At 51.3% G+C, this 27,387-nt stretch overlaps 1 long non-coding RNA gene across 1 annotated transcript in view; it reads left to right on the forward strand.

Moving 5' to 3' along the window:
- Positions 1-26,153, forward strand: part of LOC101687871 — a 29,924-nt gene extending 3,771 nt beyond the window's left edge. The window contains exons 2-3 of the long non-coding RNA XR_199073.3: positions 3,712-3,831; positions 25,901-26,153. This is a non-coding gene — a long non-coding RNA (uncharacterized LOC101687871). The remainder of the gene's footprint in view (positions 1-3,711; positions 3,832-25,900) is intronic.
- Positions 26,154-27,387: the final 1,234 nt, after the last annotated feature.

Here is a 27,387-nt window from a genome sequence, read left to right on the forward strand (position 1 = left end):
GTTTTATTTGCTAATAATCTGTTAAGGATCTATGTTCTTGAGGGATATTGATTTGTCTTTCTTTCTTTTTTTTTCCCTTTTGTAATGTTTTTGTCTGGTTTTACTATCAGGGTTATTCTAGCACCATGAATCAAGTTGGGAATGTTCATGTTCCTCTATTTTTCTGAGTTTGTATAGGATTAATATTATTTCTTTCTTAAATGTTTGATTAAATTCATAGTGAAAACCTCCAGTTATGGAATTTTGCTTGTAGAAAGATTTTTCATAACAAATTAACTTTATTTAGTAGATAAAAGGCTATTTAAATTTTTCTATTTTATCTTGTGTCAGTTTTAGTAACCTGTATTTTTCAAGGAATGTGTCCAGTTTGTCTAAAGTTGTTCATAATGTTCTTATTACCCTTCTAATGTCTGTGGAAAATATAGTAATAGTCCCTCTTTCAATAGGCCCCCTTAAGTCTCTGATATTAGTAATTGTGCTCTTTTTTACCCCTCTTCAACCTATGGACCCTCCCCCATTCCCTACTTTTTTGTTTAAACTAATGCTCTTGGGGCACCTGGGTGGCTCAGTCGGTTAAAGCCTCTGCCTTCAGCTCAGGTCGTGATCCTGGGGTCCTGGGATTGAGCCCCACATGGGCTCTCTGCTCAGCAGGGGGCCTGCTTCCCTTCCTCTCTCTTTCTGCCTCTCTGCCTACTTGTGATCTCTGTCTGTCAGATAAATAAATAGAATCTTTAAAAAAAACAAACGAATGGTCTTGGCTCTGATTTTCTGGGAAAGTCAAGGGTGGACCTCCTAGGCAAGTCAGTTCACCACTCTTTACTTCAACATGATTTTATCTTCTCTTTCTTCCTTCCTTCTGACCTTAAAGGAAGAATTGTCCTTAATTCTTCCTGTTTGAATGCTCCTCTGACAGGAAACCCATATCCTGAACTCCCATTAGGGTTCCAATACCTCCAACACAACATTCTTCTTGATGCTTCCCTCTTTCCCTTTTATGGCCCACACTGCTCTCTGTGCCACGGTGTCTGTAGGCATCTGCAGCCTTAGCTCTGGATATGACAGTCCCAAGTATCAGAGTGACTTCTAAGTCTAGAACATGTCATGTTTCACTCACTGGTATTTTTCTCAGGCTTTGCCTCCATATGGAGTATGTTTTTCCCCCACAGTCTTCCTGGAGAACATTTACACAGTCCTTGAGTAACTTCCTCCTTGAAGTCTGATGAAATCAATCACCTTTTTGTTCTGCGGTCTACTTAGACTGCTACTGTGGATAAAAGCATCTGTTCTACTTCATTGTGTGCATTTGTTGATGTCTTTGCTTCCCCCACTGATACCATAAAGTCCCTGGGGCAGGAACCATGTCTGTTTATATTTATATTCTTAGTGCACACTGTAGGCTCGACATATGTTTGTTGACTGAATATAGAACATTCGCATTTTGTGACGATCAGGGTTTCCAATGTGGAACTATTCACCCTTTTCCCATCAGTCCTTTCTTCTCCTGTTCTCTTAACCCCCCTCCCTTTCTTAAAAGTGTGATGTCACTGGTGAGTTCTTGTTCTTCATTATTTGCCGATTTCTGCTCTGCTGGGTCCTTTGCTTTTTCCTCCTATCAGTCTGTATTTTCTCCACTAAATTTTGAAGCAGCATTACATTACTCATGAACCACTATCTCAAAATCTAGTTCTTAGACGTCTCCTTGCCCCACTCCAATCCGTCTTTCCTACCATGCAATGACTCATTTCCTTAAAACATATTGGGGAAAATGGGACTACATCAACATAAAAAGCTTCTGCTCAGCCAAGGGAAAGGTCAACAAAAAGAAAACACCCTGCTCAATGGGAGAAGATATTTGCAAATGACATATCTGATAATGTGTTAGTATCCAAATATATCAATACAACTTAGCACAAAAAAACCAAATAATCCAATTAAAAGTGGGAAGAAGACATCAACAGACACTTCTCCAAAGAAGACAGACAGAGAGATGGCCAACAGACACATGGAAAGATGCTCAGCATCACTTATCAGCAGGGAAACACAAATCAAAAACACAATGAGATATCATCTCACACCTGCCAGAATGGCTAAAATAAAAAACACAAGAAACAAGTGTTGGTGAGGATGTGGAGAAAAAGGAACCCTTATTCGTTTGCTGGGAATGCAAACTGGTGCTGCCACTGTGGAAAACAGCATGGAGGTTCCTCAAAAAATTAAAAATAGTATTACTATATGATCCAGTAATTCTACTACTGGGTATTTACCCAAGGAATATGAAAATATTAATTTGAAAAGATATATGCACCCCTATGTTTATTTTATTTATTTTTTAAAAGATTTTTAAACATTTTTGTTTATTCATGAGAGACACACAGGGAGAGAGGCAGAGGCAGAGGGAGGAGCAGGCTCCCCGCTGAGTAGGGAGCCTGAGTGGGACTCGACCCCAGGACCCCGGGATCATGACCAGAGCTGTAGGCAGATGCTTAATCATCTGAGCCACCCAGGTGCCCTATGTCCCTGTGTTTATTTACAATAGCCAAATTATGGAAGCAGCCCAAAAGTCCACTGACAGATGAATGGATAAGGACACATGTGCGCACGTGCACACACACGCACACACACTAGAATATGATTCAGCTGTAAAAAAGGAATGCAATCTTGCGATTTGCAACAACATAAATGGCTCTAGAGGATATAATGCTAAGTAAAATAAGTGAGAGAAAGACAAATACCATATGATTTCACTCTTATGTGGAATTTAAGAAACAAAAGAATAAAGGACAAAGGAAGCAAGTCGAGAACGAGACTCTCAACTACAGATAACAAACTGATGGTTGCCAGAGGGGAGGTGAGTGGGGGAATGAGTAAAACAGGTGAAGGGGAGTACATTTATTGTGATGAGCGCAATAAGTAAGGTATGGAAGCAATGAATCACTATATTCTATATCTGAAACTGATACAACACTGTTAACTATACTGGAATTAAAAAATATATAACAGGAAAAAGCTTCCCTCACTCTTCATCATTCACAGGCCAAACCATAGTTCTCACTGAGTAGTAGTACCCTTGCCTTCCATGTGCTGCATATGCATGTTCGCTTAGTGTTACATTTTAGGGGCATGTATAAGTGTCCTGATAAGGAAAAGAAAACTGAAGCTTAGAACCATAACTTACTCAAGGTCGTTCAAGTACTAGGAGGAAATGGACCCAGATCCCTGCCTTCCCTGGCAAGCTTGAACCTTGTTTCTGAATTCTCTGCTCTCCCCATCTTTAGGCAAAGTTGCCAGTAGTGGAAGCCCTCACAATTTTTTCTTCTTTCTTTTTTTGTAATGCGAAGGCTGGTTTATGCTGTGATTACTAGAGCATCCACTTCAAAGACCGCGATCTCGCCATCTGGAATAAATATTTAGCTGGCCACAGGCTGGATAAAAATCTCTGTTTTAGAGATTGTGGCCGATTTTGATAAGTGACAATTGGGGCCACTTGTGTTTTTTCTTCTCTGTGCTTTAAATTCCCGCCTGTGTATTTTAAATTCACCAATAAAGAGTGAGCCTGAGAGACGCTCAGCCTCTAACCTTGACCCTCGTGAAAACAGAAGCCCGGTCCAGGTGGCCTCTCTCCACTTGTGACTTTACCGTGTGGCCCCAGGTGTGCTGTGTAGTTTCCAAGTCTTATAAGAAATAATCCTTTTTTTTTTCTTTTTTTAAAAGTTTTCTGGTGGTTGTTGCTGAAACATATCTTGCAATTGTAATGAGAACCACAAGGGCTGATCTAGTCATGACGTTGGTTTGGAAAGGGGAGATGTCTGCAGGATGCTCACGCAGGCCCAGGTGAGTGCCCCCAGGCATTTCTAGCCCATAGCATTACCACTGATAGGTTGAGACCTCACACAGAAATGCCCTGTAGAGAACCCTGGTGCCTATCCTTGTGTGTCCTTCACAGTCTTCCAGAAGGGCCATGTGCTGCTACCCTGGGTCTTGGCTCTCACTGATCCCCTTTCCAGAAGGCTCCCTCCCCTGGCCCCTCCCCCATTTGTGGACACTTGCCAAATTTCCACCCCTCCTTCATGCCTCATGCAACTCTCACCTCTTCCAGGAAGCCTGACTGCTTATACCGTCAGGGATATTATGACCCTTTCTTTGATTGTTCCTTCCTGAAAGTGCTGGTTGCCTGAACTCTGCATAAGCCCTCCAAGAGCGGCTGCTGTTCATCCTGTCAGCCAGCACAGGGCAGGTGCTCACAGACGCTTCTTGTCATGGAGGGTTTCCTGTTCACCTCACAGCTGGCTCATTCGCTCACTTGATCTTTATTTCCTGCCCCCCCAGCTTTACTGACATTTAATTGACATATAATATTGTGCAGGTTTAAGGCATACAACGTGATGGTCTGATACGTGTATACATGGTGAAGCGATCACTACAGGAGGGTTAGCAAACACCCCCATGCCCTCACATAATTACCATTTCCTTTTTATGGTGAGAACATTTACGATCTACTCTTTCTGCAGCTAATACAGTCGTCCCCATGCTGTACATTCAGTCCCCAGAGCTTATTTTCTTTGTAACGGGAAGTCTGTGCCCGTTGGCTGACGTCTCACCATTTCCCCACCTCCCAGCCCCTGGCAACCATCATGCTCCAAGGTGTTTCTACCTTGTTTCTACAGGATTGGCTTTTCAAAATTCCACATGTAAGTGAGAGGATCCAGTACTTGTCTTTCTCTGTCTGACTTACCTAACTTAGGATAATGTCCTCACATGCCATTCTGTTGCCGCAAAGGTCAAGATCTCGTTCTTTTTTAAGGTCAATGAATATTCCGTGGTGTATGTGTACCACATCTTCCTTAACCGCTCGCCCGCAGTAGATGTTTAAGTTGTTTCTGTGTCTTGGCTTACTGTCAATAATGCTGCAGTGGCCACGGGAGTACAAATATCTCTTCAAAATTCTGATTTCATTTCCTTTGGCTTTGTACCCAGAAGTGGGATGGCTAGATCGTAGAGTAGTCTTAATTTTGTGAGGGCCTTCCTCCTGTTTTCCATAGTGGCTGCACCAGTTTACATTCCCACCAAGAGTGTACAGAGGTTCCATTTTCTCTGCATCCTCGCCAGTGTTTTTTATGTCTGTCTTTCCCCACTGCCCCAGCTTTATTGATGTATATGGACAAAATTATAAGATATTTAAAGTGGTATGATGATGATATGCGTATACATGGTGACCCGATTCCCTCCCTCAAGTTAAGCAACACACATTCCCTCACCTCAGATAGGGCATTATGCTAAGTGAAATAAGCCAAACAGAGGAAGACAGATACTCTTTGCTAAAAAATAAAAAAATAAAAAAATTGAGCCCATAGAAATAAAATGTAAGGTTGTTGGCAGGGACTGAGGAGTGGGGGAAATAGGAAGAGGTTGGTAAAAGGGTCAGACTTTCAGGTATAAGATCACTAAGGCCTGAGGATCTAATGTGTGACACCGTGACTGTGGTTGATAACATTCTGGTGTATAACTGAAATTTATTAACAGGAGAATTTAAATGTTTTCACCCTTCCAACAAAAAAAACAAAACCCTGTTCTCACCCTCCCAACAAAAAAACAAAAAACCAAAAAAACCCACTTTGATCTTTGAATAAGCCCGGTCAAGAACCAGTCTTTGGGAAGGTGACCCAGAGCTGAGACTGGTGACCAGATGCTAGGGACAATGACATGAGCACACAGGTTCTGGGACACTTGTTCTGTGCTAGGTTCTATTCTAAACCCTTTGCATGGATTGCAAATTCAATCCTCAGAATAATCCCTTGAGGTAAGCACTTATTAGCCTCATTTTGCAGATGAGGAAACTGAGGCACAGAGAGTTTTTTTTTTTTTTTAAGAAATTGGTCAGATGGTAGCTATGCGTGTGGTGAGCAGAGCGTAATGTATAGAGATGTTGAATCACTATGTCATACACTTGACACTAATGTAACATTGTGTGTCAACTATACTAAAAAAAAAAAAAAGGAAAAAAGAAAAGAAAAGAAAGAAATCTGCCCACAATCACAGGGTGAATGGCAGATCAGGAGCCAGGCGTCTTGGCTGAGTCCAATCCAGACAGCTGTGGAGCTCCCGTTTCTGCGTAGGTTTACTCATTACAGACTAATAATGATAACCGCCACTTATTTGGTACTTAAAATGTGCAATATATTATTCTAAGCACTTTAGATGCCTTGTTTCGCTTTAATCCTCCCCCCCACCAAAATCCCATGAAGCCGGTATTATGACTCACATTTCGCAGGCGAGGAAATAGATGTTCAGGGAAAGTTAACTCCTCAAGGTCACACAGTAAGTAAGATGCCGAATTGGGACCTGAGCCCAGGTCTGTCTGACTCCAAAGTGTGTGCTCGAGACCGTCCCATCCCGCTGCCTCTGCTGTCACAAGATCTCGGAATTAGAAGAGCCGCCTTTAGAATCTCCTACTTGATGTGGAAGTTGTTCTGAGAGTCTCTGACAGAGGATCTTCTCAGCCCAATTTGAATGCTTCCAGGGGTGGGGAGCTTGCTCCCTCCTGGGGCAGCCCACCTGTGGTTGCACAGGGCTGATTGGCAGAGAACTCTTTTTTTCCAACAAGCCCAAGAAGTCAGTCTCCCTCAATCCCCAGAGAGTCCCTTCCCGAGCAGCCTCTATCCCCGGTCCTTCAGGACAGACTGTGTGCTCCTCCAGCTTTGCCCGTGGGAAGACGGAGTCAAATCTCCTAGACCAGAAAGGGCCTGACTGGCCTAAAGTTGTGCAGTGGGGGTGGGGAACCAGGATGTAGCAGGCATCCATGGGCAGAGATGTTCTGGGTCTTTCATCTTAAGTGGTTTCTGATCTGTCTGGCTGAGCCATTGCCTAGAGCCACTCCTGTTTAACAGTCCTGTAGACTCCAGGCTGGGCTATTGCAGGAGTAAATCACCCGGGCCTGACTTAGCCCCCACCCAGTCCCAGCCCCCCAGGACACATAGCCCCCTGGTCTCCATGGCAACAGGGCCATCTGTTTCACACAGCATCCCAGGCCAGGAGAAGTTCATTCTGTCCCAACTCTGCTAAGTTATCCGTTGTGTAGGAAGAAGAGGGAGAAAGGAGCCTCAGGGGAGGAGGGCGGGCTTTGTGGTTCCTTGTGATTGCATTTAGAACAAGGCAGCCTGTTAGAGCTGGAAGAGCCCTTAGAGGGCCACTGGCCCAACACCCTCACTTTATATACAGAAACTGGCTTGAGAGAGGAAACGAGTAGTTAGGGACAAAGCTGGGGCTAGCGGGTAACCAATAAACATTTGCTAAATGAATGAATCACAGAATCAAAGAGTTGGAGGCAGGCAACAGATTATGCCAAAATTCTCATCCAGTGCATGCAAGTGTCCAGAAATTATACTCTATAACAGATGGTCCAAACTGGGCTTGAATGCTTGATCTGTGCTCGATCACTACCTTAACTCTTCCATTACTGGACGCTTTGAATAGAGAAAGCTTCTACATACTGAGAGGACGCCTGAGTGCCTGTCAGTTTACCCATGGGTTGTGATTCTGTCCTTGGAGTCCCCAAGATTCCAGCCCTTCGCAGGTGTTGTCTTGTTGGACTAGCTCTGGGCAGGGGTGGGTGGGGGATGGGGAGTGGGGGATGTCTGAGAAGGATTCTTCATCTTCTAGGGGTCTCGGGGGTGAAGTAATTGACCGGAGGTTGAGCGAGAGCTAGGTAAGAGTACCCTGGCCCTTGGGTGGGGGCAGTTGTCTTTTATCTCCTCTGGGTGCTTCCCATTTTCCTCCCATCAGGTGGGCTGGCCCAGCCCTTTTCTTGTCTGTGCCATCTGTGGGGTTAGTTTCTGAGCTGTCTTGGCTCCCCTCCTGCCTGCCCTGGACTCCCAGGGACCTACTGTCTCTGTAAGGCAAGAAAGCAGCCCCCTCCCCCTCCCCAGCCCAACCTCAGGGCCAGGTCTTGTGAATGGGTGGAGATGGTGTCAGATCCCAAGTCCCCAGCCCAGCCCCTCCCGCCAGAAGCCCCTGGCCCCAGCTGCCAGCAGCCTCCCTGATCCCAGGTGTGGAGGCTGAGGACATGCCAAAGGGCCAGGGGTCTCTCACCTTCCTGCTGTAGATGCTCTGTTGTGTGATTTGGTGGGAACTATAATCTCCTCCCAACATTTCTATTTCCCTTCTCAGTGTCCCTAGTGTCTTGTATTTCTCACAAGAAGCTCCACGTGGGGAAGGGTTTGAGCGGGTGGGCTTCCGGTCACAGTTCCATAAGGGGGTTGCCTTGGGAGATGGGGACAAAGGAATGAGTGTTGGGGGCAGAAGGCAGAGTTAGGGCTGAGAAAGGGGCAGCAGAAGGTGATTTGGGGAGTAGCACCTCTGTCCTCTCTTCCCACACATCTTAAATTCTGCCCCTCCTTCCCATCTTCCAATTAGGCTAAGAAGCTCAGAAGGGTAACAGAGCGTCCTTCCTGGACCTCAAAATAAGCCGAAAGCCTTCACGTGGATTGATAACTGGATTCCCTCCGCCTTAACTGGGAGCTTGCTTTCCACCACAGGGGGCAGTGGTTTAGCCAATCAGTGCAGGCATGCAAATGAGAGACTCCCGAGTAGCCATTTCCCTGGCCATTCATAGGCCAGACTTACACCCTCAGCTCTATGATTGATCCATCACAAGACTGAGCTTGGGAGTTCAGGCTGTTCTTTTCTTGAATAACTGGACCAGTGGGCAGGGGAGGGAACACGAGAGTAGATAATTAGAACACACACACGCGCGCGCGCGCACACACACACACACACACACACACACCTCTCTCTCTCTCTCTCTCTCTTTCAGTTTACTTTGAAATGCGTTATATCACAATTTTACATCCTGTTTGACTTCAAATAATGCAACCGTTAGTTAACTTCTGTTAGATGGTGTGGGGCATTGGGAGAAGGTTGGGAAGGGCAGACAGGGACAAACATGGGATGAATATGGTAGCTGCCACTGCCACCCCTACCCAGTAACACCTACCCACATTATATCCTGTCTCCCTTCTGATTGGTGTCAGATCCCTCTGTGGCCCCCTCCCTCAGATGTGTTCACTGAGACCGCTCCACCATTTAGCACCAGGGCCTCGGGTGCGCCCTGAGTGGGGCTCTGTGTGTACAGACCAGACATGAAGATGGATTGCTCCCCGCAATAAATATCGACTGATTCATAAATCTGGTTGCCAGATTCAATCAAAGTCGCTGCCTGCATAATCCAGGAGCGTAAGATGCCAGCTAATTCTGTGCAGGGCCTGCTGATTCCCAGCGGAAGATGTTGTATGAACGTCAATGTCTCTCAGCTCCGTGCAACCTGGAGGCTGTGTGCGGGGGCTGGGGAGAGCACATTTTCCCAGCCGAGGGGCAGGTGGTGAAGACAGAGTGAGCCAGGGGGCAGAAGGTTCCACAGGGCAGGACTACCACCGCTTTTCTCTCACCATCCCCTAGGCTCCTCCTCTCGAGCCTGTCACGACAGCAACCGCTGTCAGCCTGAACCTAGGGAATGCTGAACATCTGGACGAAAAGCACAACCAGCCAGCCCATCACTCAGATATTTCTAAATACCCAGAGCTTTGTACTGAAAACAAAAAACAAAAAACCAAAAAAACACCCCACCTTGACGATGATGATTTTTCACTTTTCATCCAGATGCTGGATGTCAGGTAAATACAGCCTTGGGGGCCCTTAATTGCTCTTTCCTAGAACCCCTCTTGTTGATGTGGGGCCCCACAGCCCTGTGAGGGATTTAATAAGAGGGAGAAGCCAGTTGCTCTTGCTGGCACATTTTTTTTTTCAGGTGCTTTGAGGCAGATTCTTCTTGCACTGGGGTTGGCTGTGTGGCTGGTGTGGCTGGGTTGTTGGAGGGGGAGATAGAGGAGACCGCCCCATCTGCCCTCCATCACCCCTCCAGCATTTGGACCCAGCCTCCGCTCACCTTCGCCCTCTCTCATTCTCTCGTGAGGCATCCTTTCATTCTCTTGCTTTGTGCAGCCCTTCTGCTCTTGTTCTCTTCTGAGCTCAGAGTCAGTAATCCAAACTGCTCTCCCCTCTCCAGCCTATCACGGAGTGACTCCAAGAAACCAGCCCTGCCCTGCCCAACCCTGGACGAAGCTGGGTTTCCTGTGCTCCTGATGGAGGAGACGCAGGGCCAGGAGGGTACAGGAGCTGGGCGTGGCCAGGCCAGGGGCTTGGGTGGGGGTGGGGGGGCTGCAGTAGGTACACCTGCTAAGAAGGCGGGCTAGGCTGCCGGACCCTCTGGGCTCTCATCCCAGCTCTGCTACCAGCTCTGTGGCCTCAGGAGGTCCCCCGAGCCTCAGTGTTCTCATCTGGAAGACAGGGGTAGTAATAGTGCCTGCCTCACAGGATCGTCGTGGGGTGAAGTCAGTCAGTGTGTGAATGAGCCGGGGCAGTGACTGGAACAGGACACACAGTCCGGCGTTGGTGGGGACTTCTGTCCCGGGCTGGGTCTTTGCCACCCCTATTCTACCAAGAGTGTGGAGCATCCAGAGGGCGCAGGTCCCTGGCTGGTATACACGAGTGTGCAAACATCCGTCAGAAATAGTCTCCGTCATGCTCCTGTGTGATGTCCATAACGACTGCAGGCAAGGGGCAGAGGGCAGGCCTGGGTCGAATGTTCCAACCGTTTGGAGAGTCAGGGAAGATCTGATGGGGAGAGGGAGGATGGCCTCTGCTGGGTCCCTGGAGGATGAGTCGTTATGATCGGTGTGGGAGGACACTTGGCGGGAGGGCACTAGCGTGAGCAAAGGTACAGAGACAGGAAAGCGCAGGGTCTGGAGATCAGAGGATGAGAAAGGGAGCTCAGCTGGAAAGGGAAGGTGGTGCTGAATTGTGGAGGCTCTAGAAAGCTCCGTGAAGGACTGTGCCTGATCCCATAGGCCTCGAGAGCCGTCGAAGGCTGTGCAGCAGGGGAGGAAATCAGAGCCGCATGGTAATATGGTCTCTGCGGTGGAGATGTGGCGGCAGGAGAGAAGGGGGCAAGACTGCCTTGGGGGTGGGGTGCCCTGGCCCTGAGCGAGGGGCTGTGGAATGGAGTGGACAGCGACCCGACGTAAAGTGAAGGCCGGGTTCCGGAGAGCTGACACATCCCGCCAGGAGAAGTAGGGTGTGAGCAGCAGGGTGGGACACACCACGAATTTTGTGGTAGTTACTCAGTTTCCCTCCGGGGAAGGGCACAGCGGCCTCCCTCAGGAGGTAGGTCATGGGATTTGGGACAGAACCCTCCTAAATCCAGAGAACATTAGAGCTGGAGACACCCAGAGAGACAATGTGGTGCAGCCCTTGGATGAGGTCTCCAGAGGGTGGAGGGCAAGGGGTTAGGAGGGGCCCCCCGCTGCTCCCACCCCCGCCTGGCCACTTCAGTCCCATTCAAAGCTAGCCAGGTCCTCAGAGGCGGCCGGCTGGAGCTGCCCGCCAGACACCAGTGAGGCACGTGGGAGGGCAAGGTCAGAGCAGTGCTGGCCCCCCTCCCAAGAGCCCGCGCTGCAGCAGGAGGGGGACGGGTGCTTCCAAGTCCACGCGTGTGATCCATGCAGCAAGAACTCCAGCAGCATGAGGTGCCGCCGTGTTCCAGCAACTGTGAGATATTCTCGGCAACTTGTGCTCTCCCGCTCACCCCCTCTGCTTTCCCGTCAGTCTCTGGCTGCCTGTTGACTCTGCATATCTTTTTCTAAATTTTCCCCTCTCCTTTCCCTCCCTCGCACTCACACCCTCCGTGGCTTCTAGGGACCCTCCTGATGGAACAGCTGCTTGTGCTGCAGTGGGAACAAATGGGCGGTCCTAATGGTCATGATCCTTGGGACCACGCAGCGAAAATGTCCTGCCTGGGTTGGTCTGGCTCCCGCCGCCCTCACTCCCACACTTGCTTGCGGCTGGGTGGGTTTACAGGTGCATGGTTGTGATATCCTCCCGTCGCTTCCGAACATGGACCCAGACTGTGTCCCAGGTGGTGCTGGCTCCCACCTTCAGAAGGCGAAAGACCCGGGGAGGGTGCACATGTGTGCCAGGCAGGATGAGACGCTCCAGGGATAAAGCAAGCTGGACGAAATCCATGCTCTCCCAGACAAACACATCCATGCATTAGGACAAAATATATTGTACTAGATGGCCAGAGGTATTAAGGAGAAAAGACGAGGAAGGGGGGTTAGGTCATAGTGGGGCTGACTTGCAATTCTAACTGATGTTGCTGGGGGAGGGGGCTCTCTGAGAGGATGATATGTGAGTCAAGACTGGAAGAAAGTGAACCAGCCATGTGATGTCTAGAGGAAGTGCAGGCGGAGGGAACCGCAGTTGCAAAGGCCCAGAGGCAGGACTGAGCATGTGGTGTGTGAGGAATGGGGAGGTGGCCCATGAGACTGGGGAGGGGCGAGCAGCCTGGACTAAAGTAGGACGTAAGGTCATTGAGGTTAGAGGGCCTGGGTCATACAGGTCCCTGGCAGCCAGCACAGGACTGTGGGCTTTTCCTCTGGCTGAGCTCTGATCCCTGGGGGAATCCTCCTCAGACCCAAGCCCTGCAGGAGTGCAGCTTCCATGTTCTCTGGCAAGAGCCTCCTCCTCTGCCCCTTTTTCCTCCACCTATCCAGAACTTTCTGGAATGGAGGGGGGGAGGTCCTTCCGTGCTCCTGGTGCAGTATGTGCGTTTCCATCTAGTCTCCATGCCTGTTCTGGGGGCGTCCAGGTGCCTTGGCCTTGGCACAGCTGGGCCATGCACACAGGCAGGGCGAGACTCTGCGGGGAGAGAAGAAAGGCCAGATCCCAGGCAAGTGTCTGATCTGCGGGTGCCGCGGGCTGGGGTCCACCTTGGCCGGAAGCAAGGTTAGCTATCTGCCGGCTTGCTCAGACCTAGCACTTGTGACCAACAGTGTTGTTTTTCAGTGGATGAGATGACCACCCCCCCCCAGCCCTACTCTGACCCTCTCCACCTCTCCACAAGCTTCCCAGCTTGTGGGATTTTCAAAAAATAGTATTGGGGGGAGCGTGGGCTCTGAGGCCGGACAGCTTGCAGTTCTAGGTCTCCCACTTGCCTGTGATCTTGAACAAGTGGCTCAGTTTCTCTGTGCCTTAGTTTCTTCATCTGTAGAGTGGGCAGAGTGGAATGGTGCTGCTGTGGGAGGGCTGGATATGACAATCGTGCCTGGCACAGAGCAAGTCCTCACTGGGGGGGTTGGGGGAATAGAGGCACCAGAGCCACTATTGCTCAGTGCCCAAGGTCCTGCTTGGTGCGCCAGGGGGCTCTGGAGGTGGCTGTGGTTCTCACACTGCGGGTTACCCCAGGACTGTCCTCATATTCGTGCTGCTCTCTGTGCAGCTTCTGCCTTCTCTCAGGTGCCACTTGCTGGTCCTATTACCTCCTGCTTTTCTCTTTAAGTGCATGGTTTGTGCATGTTATAAAAAATGGGGGGACGCCTGGGTGGCTCAGTTGGTTAAGCAGCTGCCTTCGGCTCAGGTCATGATCCCAGCGTCCTGGGATCGAGTCCCATATCGGGCTCCTTGCTCCGCAGGGAGCCTGCTTCTCCGTCTGACTCTGCCTTCCACTCTGTCTGCCTGTGCTCGCTCTCGCTCGCTCTCTCTGACAAATAAATAAAATCTTTGAAAAGAAAAAAAAATGGGGGCACCTGGGTGGCTCAGTGGGTTAAAGCCTCTGCCTTCGGCTCAGGTCATGATCCCAGGGTCCTGGGATTGAGCCCCACATCGGGCTCTCTGCTCAGCGAGAAGCCTGCTTCCTCCTCTCTCTCTGCCTGCCTCTCTGCCTACTTGTGATCTCTGTCCGTCAAATAAATAAATAAAATCTTTAAAAAAAAAATGACCCTCTGCAGGAGAGGGAGGAGAGAGAAAGCCACACAAGGGACCTTAGGAAATGTGGGTTCTCACCCTTCCTGTGCTGTGTGGCCTTGGACGGGTCACCTCTCCTCCCTGGGTCCTGAGCAATCATTTCTGTGAAAGCTCCAGCTTGGCCCAGAGGATCAGGGGGTCCCTCTGGCCGGGAAAAAAAATCTATTCTGAGGATCAAAAAATGAATCAAACCCAGGTTCTAGTGCCAAAGTTGAAAGCCTCTCATCCGTGAAAAGAGGGTTTAAATTACCCTGTGTTTAAAAAAGAAGAGAGAGGGGGAAAAATAATTAATGGGGCTTAGAATGGAAAGTCTGAGTGCAACCTGCTTTGTGGGCAAAGAGGGTTGGTGGGGAGGGTTATTATCTTTAGCATCTGAGCTTTTGGAATCTGTTATCTCTGATTTTAAAAGTGTTGCAGGTGTGGGGAGGGGGTGGGGGAGTTCCAGATTAGGTGTTAGACGGGAAACAGGTAGGCCTCAGAGTGGGAAACAGGGGAAGATGCAGGTGGGGGACAGCTGGAGGAATCGGGCCAAATATGGCTGGTCTGAGGGTTGGGGGTGGCTCGGAGGCTGGACTGGTGAGAAATTTTCTCAGTCTAGAGAAGGAGTAAGTTTTGCTGAGGAAAAGCCTTGCAAATGGCTTTTGCCAGTGAGGCAGCCTCCGCTCAGAATTTGCATCTGCTTCCTCTTGTAGAATTTGCTTGAACATCAGTGCCAGCCACTGGGGTCAAAATGAGGACTGGCACAAAAGATGTTGTGCCCAGTGCAATTTGGGGCCAGGCAGGACCGAACCAGGCTATCTCGGGAAGAGCCGGAGCAGGCCAGGAGTGAGTTTTTGGCCGTGGCCATGGTGTCAGAGGTGGGGGTGTATGGGGCCATCTCAAGTGATTGGGGGACCAGGGTTGTCAACTAACTGGAGGACTGGAGGAATCAGGTCACTGGGTGCGGACCACGAAGGACAAAGATTTGTCAGCAGGGTGTTCCAGGCCAAGGGATGGCATGACGCAAGGCCTGTAGGCGGGCAAGTGTAGGTCTGTTGGAGGAACAGGAGGTGGCCCGATGTCAGCTATAGTTTCTAGGCCCATTGCTCATTCTAGAGACCCAGGATCCTCTGACAGTCCAGTCTTATGTCTAGGGAACTCTGGCTCTTATTGGCACAGCTGATTGGATTACGGTATGCTGAGCCAAGCAGAGAGCCCTGCTCCTGGGAATTGGGAATTTGGACTCAGAGCTAGTCAGATGGATGGTGGGGAGGTGAGCGGGCAGGAAGCCCATCATGGCGGCAGAGATTGGGGGCAGACCAGGTAAAGCCGCCTGCCAGCCTAGGGCTATGGGGCCCTGAGTAAGCAGAAAAAGCCGGCGTGTAATGAAGAGCAGGAGAGGATAGTAGAGAGAGGACGGAGGCTGATATGACCCTGGAGACCCTATCCAAGGTGTCCTGTTCTGCTTCCATGAAACTCCCTTGAGTTAGTTAGTACCAGCGGGTTTATGTTCCTGGCACCAGCAAGCCCTGGGGCGGGGGGCGGCTCTGGCTTGCTATAGTATGGCGCATGTGTGCCGGGGAGGGGGCAGGTGTTAGAGAGGAGTCCGAGGCATGGGGACCAGGTTGGGCAGGGTTTGGAACGGTGTGCTTCCAGATCACATGTAACTCTGTGGGTTGTATGCAGACGGAGGGTCGCTGAAGTTTTCGAGTGCCTCGGAAGCCCAGATATAGTGGAAGGGAAGGGGGCAGATGGAGCCTGAAGTGAAGGCTCTGAGGGTTCCCAGACGGAAGGCCTCAAGGGCAGGAGGCAGCTCAGAGGGTTGCTGGATGCTCCTTGCAAGGGCCCGGGCCCAGGTCCCCAGTGGATGTAGGAGGCACCTTCTGTTAGATTCCCTAGCATGCTCCCTATCCCCAGGACCGGCAGTCTTGAGGAGCCTGTCCCGGAATCCCCACACCCAGGAACCCCAGCCATCCACAGATTCATGCCTGCATGGCCCAGCCCACAAAAACAGGGGCCCTCCAGCTCCCAGCACAGTGGTATTAAAAGAGCCCGGCGTTTGGATCCTGACAGATCTGGGTTCCTATTCTGGCTCATACTTAAGAGCTGTGTGACTTTGAGCAAATCTCTTATCCTCTCTGAGCTGCAGGGACCTCATCTGTAAGTCGCGATAGATAATTCTGCCACCTAGAGTTGTTCTGAAGATTAAATGAAGCACAAATGTAAGAGGCCCAGTGGGTGTCCAGCACGTGGTGTGTACCCCGAATTCCCTTCCCTCCGCCTTCCTCCTTCAGGAGGTAGGGTTGGTCCCGTCTGTCTACACTGCTGTAATCGCTGTGCTGCAGGGTCCAAGAAGGTCTTCCCTCTTCAATGATGAGGGTGCGCCTGGTACTTCCTGAGTGTTTAATATGTGCTTGCTAAATAAAAGAATGCATGTAGAAATGATTCCTAGAGATGCCGTACCTGGAATCTGGAGGTTACTACCTCTTCACCTAACTCTTCCTTCTCTCCACCGTGAGCGTCCAGTGTATAGAGTTGGTTCTCTGCTCGGTCTGGGGAGACCAGTCTGCTGTCTGCTATAAGCTGGCAGTCCGCGGGGGCTAGACCCAGCTTCTAGCTCCTTCTTATCTCCCTGTCCAGTGGCCTCTCCCACTGGTGTCTGGGTACCCTGTCCCCTCTGCTCCCTGCCCTGTCTCCACCCCAGACTTGGCTGAGGCCTCCTGCCTCCCTGAAGCTGGGTCCCTCTGAGGCTGTGAGTGGCCCCAAATTTGAATCCCACCCTATAACTTGACATTAGTCTTGCTGTCTCTGATATCCTGTCCTTTCCTCTTCTGCCCCTCAACCCTCTCTCAGTGATAACCACTGTTCAGAGCATGACAGGTGTTCCTCCAGACCTTTTTCTTTACATAGCTTAAAATCCTTCCCTTAACATAAAATCCAAACTCCATACTGTAGATGACAAAACCTTTTCTGAGCCGGCCTCTGCTTTCCTCTCTGACCTCACCCTCTGCTCCCTTCCTCCTCTCCCTCCATCATGCACATACCAGGCTTCTACCTGGCTTCTAAACACTAAATAAACTCCTTCCCACCTCAGGGCCTTTGCATAGGCTGTTCTGTCTGCCAGGAACAATCTTGGCCTTATGGTCATATAACCAGCTCCTCATACTTAAGTTTCCACAAAATGCTACCTTCTTGGAGAATTCTTCTCTAACGACACTCCTTATTATTATTATTATTTTTTTTTTCACAATGTGTATTATTGTTTAAAATTAGAAACTGCTGATTTACTCCTCTGTGGGTCCATCTCTCCCTCTGGAATGATGTAAGTTCCACGAGGGTGGGGCCTTACTTTTTCTTTTTCTTTTCTTTTCTTTTTCTTTTTTTTTTTTGCTACCCTGTGTTCCCTAGTAGCTAGATGAGAAGGAGCACACAATGGTCCGGTAAATATCTGTTAAAGGAATGAATCCTTCCGTGTGTGTGTGTGTGTGTGTGTGTGTTTCTGTGTCTGTGTCTGTGTGTCTGTGTGTGTGTAGTATATTTAACTAAAGTGGGAACACCCTGTAGGGTTTTTTTTTTTTTTTTAACTTGCATCTTTCACTCAGCCATGGGGCAGGGCTGTCTTCTTCCTTCAGAATTCACTGTCAGTTTATCTGCCTGTTACTGTTAGTCTGAGAGCTCCCAAGGCAGGGCTCGCCCAGGGAGGAGAGGAGGTCTGCCTGTAGTATCTTCTGGATCTGGCTTTAGTCCTGCCTCAGGCTGGCTCTTTGGCCCCAGGCAAGTTCCCTGGAAGCTTCTTTTGTCTAAGCTGGGATCCCCACGGGTCCCACTTTGCTTTCCGGCCCCTGAGGTTGAGTGTCAGCCTGTGCTCCAGGCCCGGCCCAGCTGGCTCAAGGATACACCACCCGTAAACCAACCTAGGGTTTTAGCTGGATCTGTGGCACCAGGCTCTGGCTGTAAACCCAGAAGGTGGCCCTACCCTTTGCCCCCACAGCCCTGGCCTCCCACCTCTGTCTCCTGGGAAGCAGAAAGGCTGTCCCTGAGGAGGCCAGATAGCCCTGAGCAGCCAGCCTGGCCCGCTCTGCAGCATCTGCCCCTCTGCTGGGAAAGAAAAGAACAAAAACAAACCTTGCTGTCATCATGCAATTAAGTGGAAATCAAATAATCCCAAGAACAGAAAAGCCAATTAATAAAGGAGCAATGAAAACTAACAGAACCATGGGGGCTGCAGGGAAATGTTGCACAAACACAGACCTGGACGCTGGAGCTCGTCTGGAGATGACCGGGCTCTGGGCTGTGGTTGGGGTGGGTGTGCAGTCTGAAGGTGCCCTGCTGCGGGGGATCCCCTTGGGCACAGCACAGCCCAAGGGACTGCCCAACTCGCTGAGGAGATGTGGTCTCTGTCCTGGAGGTTAAGAATTCGAGTTTATTAAGTGACTGTTATATGTCAGACCCAGTGCAAGGTATTTGTACACAACCTTAATTCCCCAAAGTTATGATGCTCAACTTGACCATCTCGCTTGGCATAAAACTCAATGTGCTCCCTCCTGCGGCTGGCACGTCCTACTCACTGAGGTCCCCATTGCCTCTCCAAAGTCCTCACCTACAGTTTGCTTCCTTCTACCATCCTGGTTTCCCTCACGCTCTTTAAGTACTGCAGGTACACTCGCGCCTCAGGGCCTTTGCACTTACTGTTTCTGCCCACCAGGAACCTGCTTCCCCTGGACACTCACAGGCCTTGATCCACTCACTTCATTTTGCTCAAGTGTCACCTCACCCTAGAGGATTTTCTTGACCGTTTTTCCTAAAATAACACCCTACCCTACCCTTCAGTCCTCAGCCCCTTTCCCTGCTAACTTTCCTGCATAACAGTTATCCTCACCACCTGACCTTTTGTATGTTGATTTGGTTCTTTCCCCTCTCCTTTCTACTAGAACAGAAGGTCGGAGGGAGGACAAGTCCTTGCTTTATCTCCAGCTTAGACCAGCCTAGAGGGGGTATTCTTGGCATAGGTATTGCATGAATGAGACCCATGAGGCACAGGGAGGTGGAGTAACTTGCCTAGCTCCAGCCCAGCATTAAGTGGCAGACCTCACCTGCTAGCCTAGACCCTTTTGCCCTCATTACGCGGCGTTCCAGGCTTCTGTGGCGGCTGGCAGGATGTAGACGGACAGCAGCCTCCCCAAGATGCTCGCATCCTAACCCCTGGAACGATGACCATGTTAGATGAGCAGCAAAGGGCAAGTAAGGCTGCAGATGGAATTGTTCGTTCTTGGCTAAGCTTACGACGAGGCAGCACAGTGCCGCGTTATGCACGTGGGCCTAGAGGGTAATCACAAGGGCCTTTTGACATGGAAGGGAAGGGCAGAAGAGGCAGGGGGGATGTGATGGCAAAGGCAGGAGTGAAATGACACAATGGGAGGGCTCCGCTGGCCCTCCACGCCGTAAGCCAGGGATCTTCCGGGGGCCTCTAGTGCCTCCAAGAAGGAACCCAGACCTGTGACATGTTGGTGTCAACCCAGTGAGACCCGTTTCAGACTTCTGACCTCCAGCACTGTAGAATATTAAATCTGTATTGGTTAAGTCACCAAGTATGTGGTCATTCGTTACGGCAGTCACAGGAAACTAATACACATCATGTCTGGAAGCTGCCTGGTCTCAGGGCGGGAGCTTGAGCAGAGGGGATGGCTGGGCCTGGGGACCGCTCAGCACGCAGGGTGGCGTCCGGGGGAAGGGGCTGGCCTCTGGGCTGGGCTGGAGGGGAGAGCTGGGGGGAGGCAGGCAGGAGGAGGTCTCAAGCCTGTGCCCTTGGCCTGGTGACTGCGGTGGGGGCTGGGGTGGAGAGATTTTTCCAGAGCACTGTGAAGCCATGCCCCGGACCCCCAGTCCCTTGGTCACTGCAGGCACTCTGTCCTGAATCCTCCCTCTCCATGCTTGCCTTTGGCTCACAATGAAGCCCACACATACCCCGGTGGGTACCAAATGCAGTGGACCTCTGCCCCTCTGCCTCTGAGTGAGGGGACAGTGACAGAGGTCCAAATTCCTTACCTGGAATTCAGGGAGCCTACAGTCCCTGAAAACTGAGCTGTTTCTCAAAACTCATTTGGTGACAGATTTGATTTGAATTGACATGAGACTATGAACACCGAGTTTACTTATTTTGCTTGATGTGAAGCGTCACAAGTCTCACTGCAGACACGTTAATGTATCTGATGATGGGGTGCACCCCTGGAGGCTTTATCAAATAAACATTTTATGCACCAAATTACTTTTAAAACATCTGGTTCCCAGGGTTTTTGAAAACCATTTGGACCCATTGCTTCCACGCTATGGGGTTGAAAGGAAGCAGTCTTCTTCGGGCTCTTGGGATGCTGTGGGCACTCGACAGATGCTCAGATGACCCCTGGAAGGAGGCGGTAGTGTTCTCATTCTACACGTCAGAAAACAGAGGCTCAGACAGGTTAAGTAACTTTCTCGGGGGTGTCTAGCTGCTAAGAAACAGAGCGGCACTCAAACACAAAATTCCTGGGCTTATTCACTCTACAAGTCACTGAATTAGAATGTCCACCATCAGGGGACTCGTTCTTCCAAGAGTCAATCCAGGGTAAATTCTATCCCATGACTTCTGTCCTGTGCATCCTCCACTTTGGTCCTACTGGACCTGGGACTCAGAGGAAGGCTGGCTGGAGTTCTCAGTTCCTCCTTTCTGATCAGGTAGAGGTTGGGAACCCCTAACTTCCACATTCCTGGATGACCTGTGTGCAGAGAGCTCTTGAATGCTCGGTCAACCATGACCCTCCTCCCCACCCTACCCCGGCCATTGACAGTGGCAGGCTCCTGCTTCATCACAGCTGTAGCTGGGAGTGGGTTGGGGGTTGGCGTTCAAGCCCTCTTTGCTATCTGAAGTCTGTGTGACTTCTAGGTTCATAGAGTCGGGGAACTGTGGGGTGCTTGGGGGTCAGAAAGGGCTGGCTGGAGGTGCCTTGGTACCACTGGACCATCTGGGGCCATTGGGGGGCATGTCTTATGAAGCCAGGGTCCCCAGTGAGGCCCTCTGGCGCGATGGCAACAATGTGCGGTAGGAATGGAAGGCCTGCTGGCAGTGGGCGGTTCAAGGAGCCTGAGCAGCCCACGCGTGGATCACCCCTGAAGAGTCAGGGGAGATGGGGTTGTCTTGTACCCAACAACACTCAGAGTGTCCCCCATCGGAGCTCAGGAGCCCAGCGGCCAGAGTGGAGTAGAGGCAGGAAGGACTAGGGAATAAACTGGATGCTCCAGTCAGAGTCCACGAGGATCTCGGTTGACTGGAGCAAACACCAGAACTGAACAAGGTGAGGTTTAGCAGGGACAAAGGGGGCATCCCGCTGTGGGTGTCCCAAGAGCCAAGACAGGGCCCAGCAGCAGGAGGGATGGTGACCTGGGGGCTTTAACAGATAGACAGCGGACAGCAGGCAGCAGTGAGTCTTTTGGGGGAAGGTATAGCTATCCAGGCAGATGTTCTCCTAGGCTCTGCTGATGCAAGAGCCAAGATGAGGGGCCAGAGGGTTCTTCTGGGGCCAAGTCCAGTTCCTAGTGGAAGATTCAGGAAGGATATTGACAAAGCAGGATGTCCACATCCACGGGTAGCCCTGGTGTGTGTGGGGGGAGGGTCTGGACCTGGCACTACACGTTGGGGTTTAGAGTTAGGGATGAAAAACTTCCTGGGGGGCACTGGCCTCTGTCTGGTTTTAGACAGCAGTGACCAAGAATGCCTTAGACTAAAGGCTGTAGGGCATGGGAAAGCAGGAGGGACAGGGCCAGAGACAAACAAAGCACATTGTGAACTGTTAGGAATACCAGGCTCAGGCATCTGTGGGGATGAAGATGCCCTCTGTGGGTGGATGGGCTGGCTCAGGGCAGGGCAATGGCCCTGGTGCCCTCGGGGTGTCCCTCTCAGCTCCCCCCCAGGGCATGGCTGTGAGCTCTGAGCCAGGAAGAGAGGAGCATAGTGGGGAGTGGGGTGAGGAGCCCGGGGAGTGCTCTGTCGGAGACAGACTGGCAGCCTCAGCTGGCTCCCAGGCCCTGGGAGGGAAGGAGGCGGGCAGGGGCCTAGCGGAGCGCACTCTCCCTTTTAATTACCCCCTCGGCCTAATTGGTCTCCCAGCCTCCCCTCCCTCTTCGAGGAAGAGGCCTTTGTTTGCCGCCTGCATGTTTACCAAGCAAATGGTTTTTTTTTTTTTTTTTTTTTTAAGCAAATGGTTTTTAAAAGCTTTCGTAGACACAGAGAACCCATTTAGGAGGCTCAGCAGATAAAATTATTTATAGAGATGAATGGTGATCGTTCTTGTGCCTTTAGGAAATCAGGAGCCATATGCCCAGGCAGGCGGGGCCGGGGCGCCTCCGCTCGGCTCCCCGCTGGCCACACTGGCCACACTGGCCCCGCGCCTCCCCTGCGCTGCTGGACTGTCTCCTGGCCCCGGTCCGTTCTGTGTCCTCCGCATCTTGTCTGTTTCCTTTCCACGCCTCTGCTCTCCTGGCTCACCTTTCCCCCTCTTCCCCAGTCCACTAGCCCCTGCTTCCCCTGGCGGGCTTCCTCAGCTCTCTGTTTGCTTTTTTTTTTTTTTTTAAATTTTTTATTTATTGGACAGACGGAAATCACAAGTAGGCAGAGAGAGAGGAGGAAGCAGGCTCCCTGCTGAGCAGAGAGCCCGATGTGGGGCTCCATCCCAGGACCCTGGGATCTCCTGACCTGAGCCGAAGAGTCTCCTGACTCTTCGACCTGAGCCGAAGGCAGACACGTTAACCCACTGAGCCACCCAGGCGCCCCTCTCTGTTTGCTTTTGCCCAGGTGTCTCTACCCCTCTCTGTGTTCTCGGCCTCCCTGCCTCTCTGGCTGACCTTTCTCTGCTTTTATCTTTGTAAGCCTGCAGCTCTGTCTCTATCTCTGTCTCTCTCTCTGTCCTCCATCTTTGTCTCTCCTCCATCTCTGTCTCTCTCTATATCTCCACTGTCTCTGTCTCTATCTCTCCTCCATCTCTGTCTCTATTGCTCCTCTCTCTCTCTCTGTTCCCCCTCGATCTCTCTGTCCATTTGGTGCTGTCTCTCTGTCATTTCTCTCTCCCCCATGTCTTGGTCTCGGCCCCTCTTTCTTTTCCCCTCTATCCCTCTCTCTCCCGCTGTACCCCGGGTGCTTTGTCTGGCCCACGACACTGGGCTGCAGGCAGTGGGGGTGAGTCCCTCTCTGAGAGGGTCTCCTAGGCCGTTGTGACGCCCTGTGAGTGGCGGGGGGGCGGGGGGAGGTGGCTCTGGAATGAGTTGGGCCTGCCTGCCTTAGCTGAGGCAAGTACCTCCTGGCCACATGTGTCTGGGGCCTTGAGTGGGGGCCCTCTGTTCCCCCCTGCAGAAATAAGGCCCACAGTAGAAAAGCTTGCCCCCCAGGGTCACCCAGCAGATGAGGAGGGGACTAGAGAGAGGCGAGATTGAGAGCCAGATCACTCCCCAAGTCCTCACTTGTCCTTAGGCTCAGACTCACTGGGACGGTGTGTGTGTGGGGGGGTAAAGTCCAAGGGGGCATGGGAGGCTCTCAGGGGTCAAGGATTCCAGGGGAGCTCTTGAGACCTGGGCAGAACTTTGTGAAATTTCTCTAAGATCTGATCCACCGAGGCCTACCGCAGATAGGCTCCTGTCTACCTGCTAAGCCTACCAAGTGCACCCCAGTCCTTCCCTGTAGTCTGATGGGGTACCTCAGGGTTGGGAAACCCTACTGTGAATCTGCTAGTCTGCCTTTAGGCAGCTGTGCCTGAGAAAGCATCATCTCTTCCCTGAGCCACTCCTAGCTGGGGACCTTGTGTCTGGAGATAGAGAGGGGTCAAGCCTCCTGCTTTGGGAGGGCCTGGTGCGAGGGGGGAGATGTAGCCTCCATGCGTGTGGCAGCCTTGTGGTATCCCAGAAAACAGTGGTCTTTGGAGAATGGGGACAGGCTGGGCTCCAGTGCTGATTAATGTGTCACTAACCGTGTGCCCTGGACTGGTCACTTGGCCCTTGAAAGCCTGGTTTCTTCCTCTAAAAGATAATCTGGGGATACTACATCTCAGGGTTGATGGCAGTATGACTTGGCGATTAAAGCCCAAACTTGGGGTGGGAAATCACCGAAAAACCCAGGTCCTAAGTCATATTTTCCCCTTCTTCTTAGCTGTGTGATATTAGGCAAGTTACTTAACCTCTCTGAGCCACAGTTTCTTTCTCTATAAAATGGTGATAAAAATAGTCTCTTTCACCATAGAGTCATCGTGAGCACAGTTCAATAAGATCTTGTATGCACAGTCTTGGCTTGGACAAGTTATTTAACCTCTTTGGGCCTCAGTTTCCTAATGTGTACATTGGAGATAATAACAGCAACACCATGGTGGTGAGGGGGATAAATGAAATAGCAGGTGGAAAGCCACTGGACCACTGTCAGGGACGGAGTAGGCATCAAGCAGAGGCTCTCCTGTTGTTACTAGCACAATGCCAGGCCCACAGGAGGAGGTGGTCCCATCCCGGCCCCTCCCCCTACGGTCCTGGCTTCCTCTGTCTTCCGACACCCTTCCTCTGGGAGTTCCCCCTTTATCCCTGTCCTGTCTGCTATGACTGGAAAGAGGGGAAGCAGGGGGGCTGTGGTCTCCTGGGACAATCTCTGTCCACATTTCTATTCATCCATCCATCCATCTGTGAACTTGCAGCTGGAGCCTCCAAAAAGCTCTTTAATGAGCCCCTCTGGGGGCTTTCAGATCACCTGTTTCCCAGGAGGCCTATGTACTGCTCCCAGCAGGCTGGTGCAGCCCCGAGGAGGTGGGGTGGGAATAGGGTAGAGCATCTTGAGCGGAAGCCCCTTGGTGCAGGACCTCTTGCCCCCCTTGCTCCCCAGCAGGAGTACCTGGTGTTCCAAAGCCAGCGTTGGGAGCAGTGTGCTACCTGCATGGCCCTTCGCTACACTGTGGTGGACACAGCAAACTGGGCTCAGGGCTCCTGGGATTTGGGTGGCCGGGCCTCTGTGGTCATTCTTATTGTTCTGCCTGATCTGCTCTTTAGATGATCCTGCCCGTCTTCCTCCCTGTGAAACTGAGGAGGGGAATTCAAATCTGGGTCAGGGGGGCTCGCAATTCTGGTTTTCTGACTTTGTACTTGAACTTACATTTAGAGACACTTTGTATCTCCTTATCATCTGGACCTCAATTAGCCGGTTTATAGGATGGAATTAACAACTCTGACCCCACTTAGCCTTTTATGGGGGGGTAGATTAATAATTAATAACCACACTGATGCCTGCCAGCATTTATTCCGAGTTCAGTGTGTGCTGGGCACTGTGCTAGGGCTTTCCGGCATGGTCCTATTTACTGCTCGCGACCTTATGGGGCAGGGGCTGTTATGGTCCCCATTCTCCATGTGGCAAAGCAGACAGTGAAGCCCTTGGCCCAAGGTCACACAGCAAGCACCCTGTGGAGGAGCAGGGGCTCCAGCCTCGCTTTGTCTGATGTGCTTCTGGTACACCTACCACTGAACCACATGGGGGACTCTAAAGACTCAGGAACTTTGGTGGGGAAGGGTGCCAATTTCTAATCTGGGGAAGGAGACCCCACTGTAAGGACATCTTCCCAGGGGATGCTGTGGTGTCAAGGCAGGCAGCTGCCCTGGAGTCTGGAGAGTTTTGCCTCCCACAGGAGGATCTTTGGCTAGGCTTGCTTGGGCAGGGTGTGGTGGAAACACAAGGTCTCTCTGGTTCCTTAAGTCCCTACCTGATGCTGGGGGCAGCTGGAACGTGAGTGACAGCAGAGCAGAGGTCTAGGGAAGTTGAGAGAGACCCAAAAGGGGAGCGCTCCTGGTTGGCTCTGCACTCAGAACACTTTGCACATAGCAGGGGCTTAATTACTGTAGCTCGAATGACAGAGGGGTCCAGCATAAAGATCCTGAGCTCACACCCTGTTTTCCAGATCCCTCTTCTGTGAAGCCCACGTTCTGGGCATGACTGAGAAGAGGGAGGTCCCTTTCTGCTCAGAATGTGGGGCTGGGGCCTCTCCTCAGGACGGAACCTGATGTCTTTCCATGTTTCTGTTAGCAACAACGTTGTGCAACAGCTGTTGGGAGAGATCACTGGAAGTCCCCCACCGCCTTGGCCATGCCATATGAGCAGCACCGGGACCGGTCAGACAAGTGGGGGCGCACCGTGCCCCGAGCCCCCCGCCTTCCCAGTTTCCAGATGAGTAACTGCCAGCCGTCTTGGGAGTATTCAAGGATAATTTATTTTGAAAAAGTACCATCATGACTCTCACACAGAAATAAAGTGAACACGTGTCAAGATTGTATTTAACTCATTAATTAGTGAGGGACCCCGTGAGATGTTACAACCTGTTCAAAGGAGAATTCGAAGTACCTCTCATATATAGTCAAATAAGGTATGCTGGAATGAATTTACAAATAGCTGCAAAAACTGGCAAGTCTAGTCAGTATCCACAGAACAACAATCGGTTGCATGCCTCCGAAAGCAATTTGCATTTCTATGAGCAAGAATTATTTACCTGATGATCACTTGGGATGTGAATGACAGCAGGGCAGGGGGCCAGAGAAGAAGATCAGAAGGGCCCCGTGGTGGTAATGGGCTGCCTTCTTGCACTTGGCCGGCCCACTCCCCCGTGGGCAGGCATCATCTGCAGGGGCTGTGCGGGGCCCACCTGTGCACAACCTGGAAGCAGGCAGAGCTTAGGGGCCCCTCTGAGACCTGCATTTCACCTGCTGGTGAGCAGTTTGGGGCCGGAGCACTCCACCAGGAAGAGCCGAACAGTGCCGGTGACCCTACCCCTGGAGGTGCCCTCTGCATTATGGACAGAGCACATTTGAGGCGATGGGGCCAGCTGAGGGAGGGCCGGCTGCGGGAGGAGGTGGAGAGAGGAGGAGGGGCTCTGGTGGGGACAGAAGGTTGGGGAGGGAAAGTTTGCAGGGAGAGAGGGAGAAAAGCTGAGAGGTGGTTTGATGAGGAAACAGAAGTGTCAGCCTGGAAACCTGGGGCTGAGGTCCCACCCAGGGCCCTGGTGTTGGTGGGTGGAGCCTTTCTCTGGTTGAAGGGGTGACGTAAGATGGTAAGATCAGCAGGGCCATGGTAATTCTGACTTCTCTGTGGGTCTGGTGATACTTAGGAGCGTGCTGTTCCCCAGACCTGCTGCCCCCTTCCACGCCTCTGTGGCTTTGTCCATGCTGTTTCCTTTGCTTGGAAGGCTGCTCTCTCTTGTCCACCAGCCTGAGTCCTATTCCCTGGCAGGGCCCGTCCTTGTCAGAAAGTCACCTTTCTTTAGCATTCCAGACTCTCCCAGGCGTCATCAACTCCTCGTCCCTCGGCCATGCCGCGTTATTAGGGTGTAGGTAAAGAACAAGGGACTTGAGATCAGACACACTGGGGCTCAACTCCAGCTCTGCCATTTAGACTGTGCTACCTCCAACAAGGCTAGCCTCTCTGAGCTTCAGTGTTCCTGTGTCTGAAAATGGGACCATTTCATTCCAGTAATGGCACCCACCTGTCAGTGTGGTGATGTTTTGGGGAATCATGCTTGG

This window comes from Mustela putorius, unplaced genomic scaffold, assembly GCF_011764305.1.
Source record: "Mustela putorius furo isolate JIRA1106 unplaced genomic scaffold, ASM1176430v1.1 tig00003962_pilon_pilon_pilon, whole genome shotgun sequence".
Classification (NCBI taxonomy): Eukaryota; Metazoa; Chordata; class Mammalia; order Carnivora; family Mustelidae; genus Mustela; species Mustela putorius.